We start from the raw sequence: 11,985 nt of genomic DNA, 5'->3' as shown, positions 1-11,985 counted from the left end.
CTCTTTCACCTGAAAAAAGTACTAGGAAAAATCTGATTTGTCACAACCAGGGAACTTCTATAATACAGTTCCTCAACAGGGAAATAACACACAAAATAGAGAATAAAGCAAAACTAAAACTTAGCTTTATACAGAAGTTAGACAAATCTTGCCAGAATCTTGTATATTTATTTTCTCTCTTCTACTGCAGATAATCCATTTAGGGTCATTTAAAGGAACATACTATCTAGCCTCAGTTGCTGTGAGTTCTTTCTTTTTCTAATGCCTTTCAGATCATTATACTAGCCAGTAAATTACACCAGGGAATAATTAACCTGTTAAGGGAGCTTTCAAACATTTTTGTGTTTCCCATAAAGCAAAGGGAGATGCAGGAGAGACCTCAATCTGTCTTTAATGTACTGTTAAAGAAATAATACAAATTCAAGAACGGTACTTCACAACTGGAGAATTCAGAATTAATAACTAATAACATAGGAAAAAAAAATGTTTTCCTCTCTCATGCTTTAAGGCAGATTTTTGTTGTGTTTGTCAAAAAAACCCACAAAATTTTCATTAAATTCATATGCTGTTTCTTTTATAGGATGCACCTGGGAGCCCCCAAGCAGTCCCTCTGATTGGAATGGGAGTATGAAAACGAGAGTGGAGACTTTGCTTAGTGTATCAAACATACAGGTACAAATACTTAGGAACTCAGATGAGGAAAATCCTGTTTCAAGTGACTGGTGACTAAGGAGTGGTTATATATGAGTAAGGAAAGGAAAATAAAAGTTTGATTTAAAAGCCTTTATCATAAAGAGGACCTAAGGTGTTCTTGAAAAAAAAACACCTCAGCCTGTAAACATTTTTTATTTTTTTCTATATATTGTGTGGCTTGTGATGATCAGGAGTTCTCAGGGCAGAAAAAACTTAGAAATTACACCTATATAGTTTTGGTCCTCATAGTTTCTCTGGGAGTGTTTCTTTTTAACAAAACCATGAATAGTAATACTAAAGTGGTGGAAAATGTTACAGAGAGAGCTTCTACAGAGAGTTAAAATAATGCTGAATACCTTACATAAACCTCAAAAAGGGTATCAAAGATCTAGACATATCTGATTTAAGATTGTGGTAATCCAACTGACTTACTTGAGGGTACATCTAAGGCACAACTGTAAAAAGCTGTCCTGGGATAGATTTTGGAGGTTTTTTCTCCATTCCCAATGAGAAATCAAAATCTTGATGTTGTACCTTGAGGGCTGGAAATAAATGAATTTTGGATCACTTAAAGCATATTTAACTTTCCAAACGCTTTTCTTGATTTTTAAATTAATTTGTTTTTTTAAATCTTATTAATGTTTTAAAAGTCTGGGGTTAAAAATATCTGATTTTCTTGATAGCAACACCAAAAAACTTTTGCAAATACATTAATTCTAATAGCTGGCCTTTTCCCATAAATTTTTGGTCCAAATTGGTCAGGGGGAATTTTGAGTCAAAAGCTTTACAACTGACAGACCCAATTACAGTTAGTTGCAGCCTTATGCAACCTAAGCTGCTATTGCTCCCCTGCTTTGGAATAGAAGTAACAGGAGCTTCAACCTTGTTCTCACTTGGATTACTGCCTCAAACTAGATATAAAGGTCATACCAAATTTTGTATCTGCTCATGAGGAAAAGCTCATTTTGTTTTTACTCTCTGTTACCTGCATTAAGCATGCACTTTCACTTTCTCTAGAGAAACCATTTTGTAAATAACTTCATGTGTGATCTCAATAACTAATGCAGTTGCCAGGATGAGATATATCTTGCTAAAATAAAACTTCTCTAATGGCATGTGTGCATGTCCCCAAGGCTGGCTTGCAAATCGATTTTAGTAAACTGACAATTTTTATTTTATTTTCAAAGATTAAGAACTTGCTGTAAATGAAAGAGACGTGATTTTCTTTTTTTGTTATCCATGTTGTTCCCTCAGTTTGCATTGTGTTTTAATCACACTATTCCTCCAGTTTCTGCTAATCAGTATCATTGCTTTCCACCTGCAATCCTGTGGTCCTGACAGTTCCATTTGTGTCATATTCTGCTCTCTGATCTTGTACCTTGTATGCTGCTCTACTTTTATAACTAATACTTAACCAATTTATCTTCTATACTTTACTTACAACTAATGCCACAGGCTGACTTGACATTCTGATTAATTTATAAACTAACAATCTTCTAATTGGAACTGTATAGAAAAATGACTCAACAACAGTTTGCACAGCCATAATATGTAAAATGAGTATGACCTCCGTGGACATATTAGCAAATAATTATGATATTGTTTTTTATATTAGGTATGTCTTTGTAAAGGCTTAATGTCTCAAGCAGTCTCAGTGCCAGATAAGCAAGGGGGATTCCTTTGCTACTGGAGGAAGATAAAATTTGTTATATGTAAATTACACAAGAGTTTCTTTGTTATCTGCAATTACTTTCCCTAATAAAGTTTCCTGCAGCGTGACCCTTTGCCTATATGATCTCTGTTGTACTGGCATGCCAGATATTTCCATCCAAAGACTGAAATGAACCAGCAGGGATAGTATTTGAGTTCCATCCAAAGACTGAAATGAACCAGCAGGAATAGTATTTGAGGTTATTTATCAAGTGAAAGCAGTACGAATTGTTGCCCCAAGTGTTTTCCTAAACCTAAATCTGGGACCCAGTTTGCAGTACATACGCTTATATTAATAAACTTATACTTGTGCTAGGATATATGTATATACTCCAGAAACACAGCAAAATAATGACAAAGGAAGATCCAAGCATTATGTTGAGAATACAGTTAACCTTGCAGAAAGAGGTGATAGCTAGACAGATAGACTTCATTTTCCAATTTACAGTAAACAGTTTAAACCAGAGCCTGAATTTCACCTCTGTGTCCCACTATGATCCTCTTACGTTATTCTTTGTTGTTATACCAAAGTTTCCTTTCACATCTAAAAATGTTTAGAAATGCTGTTCTTCTATTATTTTGTAAGTCATGATTATGTTCTTGGTTTTTGTTTACTTGTTAGAATTATTGCCATCAGATCACTTTGAATATAGCTTCTGAATCCAGTCTGAAGCATTTCTGTATGTGAACTCTACTACTGCTACAGCACCTTCTGCTCTATTATACTGTCAGGTTGTTGGCAGCAGTCTAGGAGCTGTACCAAAGGGCCTTGATTATTTCTCCCCTTCCAGAAAAGAAAAAAAAAGCTTATTTTTAAAATTCTAATCTCTTCAGAATCTCACTAGGCTTTTCTTCTCTCAACTTTTTATAAAACCACAACTTTTTGGTGGTGTTGTTTTTTGGGTTTTGTTTTGGGGTTCCCCCCCTTCCCTTACTAGTAGTAATGTAAAAGGATAGTTGTAACGCTGTATCCACTTGCCTGCTATATTGATGTTTATTAATTTCTATGTCAAAACTAGTGTGAGCTCTTAAAACTGCATTAAATGAGGATTTTTAATTCAGAAATGGTCTTCCCCATTCCTTTATAGGGTGACCATATTTTTTATAAAACAAAGAATCCAAGGAAATAGTGGTTGATGGTGGAGCACAGCAGCACCTTTTACCTCTCCAGAGGTGCTGCCAGAAAGTTCACCAGTTTTGTTTCAGTGCAAGAAGCCAAAGAAGACATGGAAGAGAGTGCAGGCAACTCCCTCTTCTACCTTGCCTGCACAGGCAATATCCCGGCAGCCCACGTGATCAGGGAACAAAACCTGCAGCTGGTGTCCTCTGGACTAGGATTTCATGTGGATGTTTCAGTGCAATTGCCATTTTCAGCTAGCCATTATTTGGATGTCAACATGTCAAACTCAAAAGTTCACTGCTCACTGGGAAATTGGATTATATGACATAACAAACTGAATGATCCCATCCATTTCCCTAATTTAGGTGTGCCATCTGTAAGGTTTACATAACACCTTATACATTGTTCTGAACTATCTGGATCTGGATTAAAACTTCCCTTTAAAAAAAAACAAAACAACACATTTGGCTTGACAGGACTTAATCCTTTTAATGTTTTAAAAGGCTCAATGTAATAAAATCTCTGGAATTATAATTAGCTAATATGATATTTGGTTAGTAATTACCAAGTAGCTAGGATACTACCCCTTTTGAAAAGTAAGGACACATTAAAGAAGTATTTTATGTCTGGCCACTTACAGATCTTTCATAATTATTTTAATTATCTTGAATCTTTCTGTGTCATTTTTGTTTGCTACATGCTACCTGTTCACAAGGTGAAATATGACATCATTTAGCTGATACAGAATCTCCCTTCTGCATCTAGAAAAAAGACACCTTTATGTATGAGTGCAGGCATTTCTGAAGACTTTAATGAATCTGTGGCAGGGCTGAACCAGCAACAATAGATGTCAATTTGCAACAAGTCTTTTCTCTTATTTTTTTGAGAAATGCATCCTGCTTAGCTCAAAATAATTGTTTTTGCTACTTAACTAACACTCAGTTCAGTGACATTGTCCCTCTGCATGTAGCATTTTGCCCCTTTCCTCCTTCAGCTTGAATTTCCTTGAGATTATGCTTATTTAGGTTAAACAAGTCACTAAGACAGGTGAGAACCTGGTTCATTTTACTCAAAAAACTTTGATTCTTTCTCATCCTCAATTAATGTTTTCATTTCTGTTTTCAAGTACCAAAAAAATGTTTATTTTTCCCAAATACAAAGTGTCTCCCCCAAACCCATATTTTTAAAAAGAAATCACTGTCTTCCCAGTGGCACAAGGACTATGGAGATATAGACTGTGGAAAAGAAATGCGTGTTTTTCAGTGAAAGGTGAATCAGTGACAAGATACTGAATCAGCTTGCCCAAAAGTTCAACAGAAGCTCTGTTTCTGGTAGAAACTACAGCTGAGAAATGGCACTAGTATTTTGTGACATGCACTCCAGCAAAAATGAAAGGTACATCAAATTACTGCCAAAGTGGTGGATGAACAAGACCCACAAGCTGTGAGTTTTACTCTTCCACTTTTGGGATAGTCTTTTGTGATCAGTAACAAAAGTCAGGCCTTTTAACATTTATTAAAATGTTGACTTTTAAGCAAAAAACAAACTAGTTAATGATTAATGGTAGTGAACATCTTTTAGTGCCCAAGAGAATGATATTTTTATAAAATCAGGTGAAGAATATCAGAAGAATCTATATTGTGTCCAAAAGTTGAAACAACCAAGCAACAAACAAAAACAAAAACAAATCTTCCCCCTTGTTCTCTCTTCAGCCAAACAATATTGTGTAGCTTATTCCTTCTCCCACAATTTGATTCAAGGAATCCTCTTCTTGCTACTCTTATACTACTTCAAGGCCACTGCTGTGACCTGGTCTGGGAGAAGGGAGGTACAATGCCCTCAGTATAGGACTGGTGGAAAGACTACTGCTACTGTGGACCCTCTTTAAAGTGGTTGTATGTTGAGGGAGAGCATACTGGTGTGGGGTAATAAAAGGGCAGATATTTGGAAAAAAATATTTAGACCAACTTCTATTCTGTTGTGGCTAATTTCAGGGACTGGGGAGAAATGACATAGGAAAAAGAGTTATGGAAAGAAAGGATGCATTAAACCACCTTTGAATTAAATATTTTCTTTCTCCATAGTGAACATCCTATAGAAAAATCTAAAAATCTAGTAAAAAAGCATTTACATACGTTTTTATTACCCTGTCACCTATAGAAATCCTCAGACAGAGAAACTTCCAGAGCTTGAGGCAGACACTCAAATATATGAAGCTTTTTATTGAACATGTTTAACAGTATTTTCTCCTGTAAATGTGCAGGTTATAAGTTTTTAAAAACCAAATTTCTCATAAAATGATCCCAGTTTTATAGTTTTTATTCTTATTCTCAAGAACTGATGATTTTTAAAATATGTACCTAGTATTTGTTGTGAATAGATATTTTTCTTATCTATGATTAACCTACTATTTCTGAATAACCCAATTATAGACATCTCTTTCTTTCTGTAGTGTTTATCTTCTGAGCCTTTCCTGGGAATGATGACAGGAAAACAAAATTCATTATTTTGTAAGGTACTGCTGTGTCCATTTTACAGATAGGAAAGTTGAAAAGTTAGAAAATGGTGTATTCAAGAACTATGAATAATAAAGAGAATCAAACTACCTTATTTTCTACTGAATGTCTTTTCCACAGTGTAAATCAGCAGACTTGATTACCATTGACTTCAATTTTAGATTAATTGAATAAATGAGGAAGAAGATGGTATTGATTAGCAAAGGAAAAATCAATTTTTTCAGTCATCGTGGCATTCACAGAAGAGAATGCAAAGCGGAAACAAAGTTTGAATGCATAGAGGACACGCAGCCACCTCTACACTTCTCCTAAGTGAGGTTTTGAAAGCAAATGCACAACATGAAGTTTTATGGGTAATGTTATGCATATTATCATATTGGCAAGAAAATCTTTGGCCTTCAGGAATTATCAGTACTCTTTTTTTTTTGCATGAAATCTAGAAAACCAAGTACCAAGATCAGTATTAAAACCTAACTGGTATGAGAGAAAGAAATTGTCTGAGCGTCTTAAACATGATCCTGTTTACAGATAACAGTGAACTAGAGCATAGTGTCAGTTCCAAAGAGTCTGTAGTGAAAATAATTATTCATTCCAATAAAATACATTTTTACTTTATTATACATCTGATTGTTTTCAAAGAGCATCTTGGAGTTTTCTCCATTGCACTGGTAACTCTTCTGTTCTAGCTTTTTCAGAAATGCAGTTCATAAAGACACATAAATAGAGAAGAACTTCAGAAATTATTTCCAGTATAAATAGTCTTTCTCTGTGTAATGTTTAGTAAATACTGGTTTTGTAGCAATTGCTATTTATAAAAATGGTAACCTTTCAAAAAAAAAAAAAAGGCAGATTTGGATTTGCATCAAGGTAGATGGTATTGTTCTGATCTTATAATGTGCACTGTTGTAGACTAAAGAATCATTGTCATTTTGAAATAGTCATATACACAACATAATATATACTTGAACACTGTAGGGAGTGCAGCTGTTGTTAATGTGTTACAAAACTGTCCAGTCTCTGATGAATGCCGAACTATTCCTCACCAGTCAGACGGCATGCTTACAATACTCAATACATCTGGCTGACTTTAATTGCATTAGCTTTGCTGCACCAGAGGTGGCATAACTTTCATGCGAGCTAATTAGATTTGTTCAATTTAAACAGACACATTAATGCAGCTCAGCAAGGCTCAATTAAATCTGTTTTCAAAGCAAAGGCACAATGTGAAGCATTATGGGTAATGCTATGCAAATTGCCATATTGGCAGAGAAGTTGAGTGAGTTGTTCGAAATGCCTATTGGCACAAAATGAGTTTCTCCAGTTAGACTGTGAAGTCTAAAACAGCAAGATATTTGTTGTACATCCTCCTTCTTGGGGCTCTTCAAAATGGTTCATCTGCCTTCCCAAGCTAAGGAAGTGATTTGTGAGTTTGTTTAGAAAACTGAGGTCTTAAGATTTCTTTCCAACCTTTGTGCCCACTTATTTTTATTTTATATACTTTCCCTTACAGAGGCAACAACAGAACCTAATAATAATGCATCTCCATAATGGGATTTCAGAACAATTGTATGTTCCTGGCTTTTCAAACTTATTACACTTAACATCACTCTTACCTTTTGTTAATGCTCACACATAACTATCTCTCATTTCAGTTTTTTCAGTTATATACTGTGACCCAAAATGCTTAGCCCTGCATCTTTACTTCTGAGAAGTGAAACTTGCTGACAGAGGCACATATTTTATTGGTTTCATGCAGTGAGCAAAGCTTTTAAAGTATTTTCATCTAGTAGTGATATTACAGGACACACATTCAAGGCTCTCTTTCTTTGTTGCGGCCAAGAAGAAATAGCAGGATTTTTCTTCAGCAGCAATGGAATTGTCACTCTATAGGCTGTATCCAGTGGGAATCAAAAGTAAGTGCTTTGCAGTGCAACCAGGATACCATCAGCCAGTCTCTATAACCATGTTTCATTTTGGCATGCTAAAGATTCTTTGTTCTCTCAAAATCAGGAAAAGAGGAGATGCTATGTGGGAAATCAAAGAAGATAACTCTACCCTCATAAATGCTACATTTCCTTCTTAAAAATAAATACTGGAAGATTGACCATGTATCTTGGAGTAATTTTTTTAACAGATCCTAATATCTCCAAGCATTTTTCTCTCCTCTAGTTAATAGGACTCAGCTTCATTTATACCTGCATGAATTATATGCAGTTCTTCCACTGGGAAAATAAACTGATTAGGCCATTTGATGAAATAGCTTCCAATGCAACATTGCTGGAAGATATTGCAATTAATGGCATTACAGTAAAAGTAACCATTTTATCTTAATGTAGTGGTGCTCCTGGTTGGATGCATAAAAGGCACACCATGCACTTCTTCAAGCATTCTCAGAAGTATTTTAGAGACTGCTTTAGTAGTTTGTGTTGTTTTACAGAGGCTGACTGGTGAAAGTGGGCTCCAGAACAGGTTATTCAAATTTCCTAACAAATATGGAAACACTTGACCTCTAGTGTCCATGGTATGTCTGTTAGTGAGCAGTGGATGCTGTTCCTCATTAGTTTCTGTGGGAAATTTGTCATTCCCTCCACTCTTTATCTGAGCCTATGTAGGAATCCTTTTTTCTGTAAAGATCCTAGGATAGTTGTTTTCCAGCTTTTTGTGTGCCTTTGCAAGGCATTTAAGAGGAGGGATAGTGTCTTGTAAAGGTCAGAAAACAGGGCTCACGAGGTTGAAAACAATCATTTGTGTAACTAAAGGATACAGCTGAGTGTCTAAAATCAGAGCAAATTAGAGATAACAGCAAGTTAGTGAATCCCATTGTCTCATATTTCAGATAGTTATACATAGTCATGTCTTTTTAGTGGAGTAGTAATGATAGTAAATTTAAAATACAGTGACACCAAGAGGTTCTCAAATGAGTGAAAATCAGCAACTCTTCTAAACAATATGTAGGGTTACAGCCATATTAATGTCAGACAAACCAATATGAACCAGATCGCTCTGTGATCAGGCAAATGCACAGGACAATTGAATTAAAAACATCAATTGTAAATAGGAAATAAAATTCCTTTACTCTGCACTTTGGCAGATTCTGTGTTCCCACAGCATATCCAGTTTGGGTTTGACTTGAGCTGAAAGACTTTATTTTCCATTCATATTCTCAGAACTCATATGTTCATTTTCAAACTGTGGGTTTTGCAGAAATAAATGTTTCAAATAGAAATGCAGTGTTCTTCACAGACTTTTGGCCAGAATCTCTAAAATTCATTCTCTCAACTGGATTTATATTCAGAAAGCTGATGTCTGGCAGAGGCTCTGCCACTGTGTTGTAGCTGTGTCACTCTGGCTGTTCTCTAATTTAACATATCCAGTCTATAATGTTTTTCAGAAATTTTACTGTGTCCCATCCTCTTTTCGATGTTTGCCCTAAGTGATGAGGGAAGTCTTAGAAAAAGTTGAGTAAAACCTTCACTGCCAATGCCTTAAAAACTGTGATGGACTCATCTTGCTCTTGGTGTTTTTTTTTGAAATTCATATTTTAAAACAATTCCCATTTAATGCAATTCTTGTAATAATGTGTGGATTTGAATTAAGCAATGAAAGTTGCTTTGGCTTTTCTTTTGGTGATTTATCTACTGACTTCATCTTCTAAACTGCTATTAAAATATGGAGGTAATTCCATACTGGGCCAACATATCAGTTTGAAATTGTCTATTGGTATTGTAGATTCTAGTGCTCAGATTTCAGATATAGTGGCTACTTCTGAAGCATCAATCTCTTGAAAACAGAATGTATTCTCTGGAATCCTAAAAGTTAGTTTGAGGTAAATATGTAATTAAAACCTAATAAAGATGGGAAGGAGTAAGAAACTCAGGAATCAGCTGTGCTCATGTAGTCTGCACTGAGCATCACTCCTGAACCTTGGTCTGTTCAATATAAAAGTTTAGATTTGTTTCAATTTATTTTCTCTTTATGTCTGAAATACCATGTTTAGTCATGAAAGAATAGTCTTTCACCAGGCAGAACGTGTGAAAACTGCCTTTGCAAGATGAGTTTGCTTGTGCTTTTGACTACAGTAATCCTGGAATAATTTCAGGAAGAACAGCTGGGACAAAAAGAAGTTTAATTGCATGTTATGCTCTTAGTTCTAAACTTGACAACATTTAAACTATACCTTTTGAACAAAACATGACCTTTAACTAAAGTAGTCCCAGCTGGAACCATTATAATCATAATGTTTATTTATTAATATGACTGATAATGCATAAAAATACAGTTGCAGTTATAGAAAAGTCAATTAGTACAGCACCCTAGAGGACACACTCTAAATGGATAAAATTCAATAACAAAGATAATTGTTTTCATCCAGAAGGATTCAAAATTAAATTATGAAGCTAACACAGTGTCTCCATGTTTAAAGGCTCAGCTTAACTCTGTTTGATGACAGTGATTATATGGATGACCCTTGTTGTTCCAGGAAATATTTTCCACTTTACATTGAGTTTATGCCCTCTCTCTTTTAAGGGGAAAAAGAGGATGAAAGGGTCTGAGATGAACAACCATTCCAAATGGACAAGACCCTTTGGTTCAAGGCAACTTTAGAATTTGTGCCTCTCTAACTTTTGAATATTTTTTTTAACTTATGTGTTTAAAGGACTATTATCTAAAAGTTGTTTCGTGTTGCACCAGAACCATAAACACTTTTATATGACTGTATGGAAGAAATGTCCCTAGAATACCGTTCACCTAACTAAAGATGCAACTTCAATATACTTGTATTTCCCATTATTTGGAGAGAAATTCCTGAGAAAATCCCCCATGTACTTTTTCTGCTGCTCCTCAAGTCCCCTAAATCTTCAGGTGTCTGTGGAGTTTTGCCCACTGTCATATCACTGGTGCCTTTTTCAGTCCATCACCAGTATTCCTAATGGCATAGAAATTAGTCTTTTATATAATTATTTATTTCTTCTGATTTTAGATTGCAGCACATTGGCCTGCTCTTCTGGTATCAACTCTTGTTTTCATCTTATGATAAAGAAGGTCAAGAACTTACTTGATATTCTGGTACCTGGGCATGGAAAAGATATGTCAGGGGAGATTTTTCAGTATGACAGGCAAAGACATAACAAGATCCAATAACTTGATTAAATAAGATGAAATTTCCAAGCAGGAAGTGCAATTAAACATTGAAACAGACTTCCCAGGAGAGCCGACAATTCTGTTTTCAAAATGAGATGAAATGTATTTCAAGTTCTGACACTAATCCTATTTCCGAGAATGTTTGCCACTTGGGCTGTAGAAGGTCAGACAGGATGGTCACATGTTGTCTTCAACTCTATTAATATATAAATCCTGTAACTTGCTATCGTCCAAGTGTGGTGCATCATACCTATGTCTCAGAGAGGACCTCCTTTGGTAACAAAGCAGCTCCTCATCCATCAAATGTGAGATGCAGTGGGGAATCTTTTTGCATTCTTTAGACTATCCTACATTTTGTGCAGTGCTTTATTAAAATACAAACTCTAAACCTCTATTGTTTCAGGGAATGATGTATTGAAGTTAGGATATGATGGAACAAAAATAATCAAAATGAAAATAATTACCTTTAGGAGCTGTATCTTTATGAAGCCACTTAAAAAGATGTGTGTTTTGATGCTATCTTATTACTATTCTTGGTATATTGTTTATAGCATAAAATGCAAGCGTAGCATCATATTTCTGCTTAACCTTTTGATACACTTATTATCTAAACTGCTTTTGAAAATCCAGAGAAATAAATTACAGTCTTATTCTTCTAAAATCAAGGATTCCAGAGGAATAGATTCATGGTTTTCTATTCCCTTGGAAGCTGCATTGTTTTTTGTCTATCATATAAAGAATATTACAATTAAAAAAAAAAAAAAAAAAAAAAGGAAATACATTTAAAAAGGTTTAAAAAGAATT

The sequence above is a fragment of the Chaetura pelagica genome, unplaced genomic scaffold (assembly GCF_000747805.2).
Source record: "Chaetura pelagica isolate M959 unplaced genomic scaffold, ChaPel_1.0 scaffold288, whole genome shotgun sequence".
In the NCBI taxonomy this organism is placed as follows: Eukaryota; Metazoa; Chordata; class Aves; order Apodiformes; family Apodidae; genus Chaetura; species Chaetura pelagica.
This window is presented reverse-complemented; position numbering follows the sequence as displayed.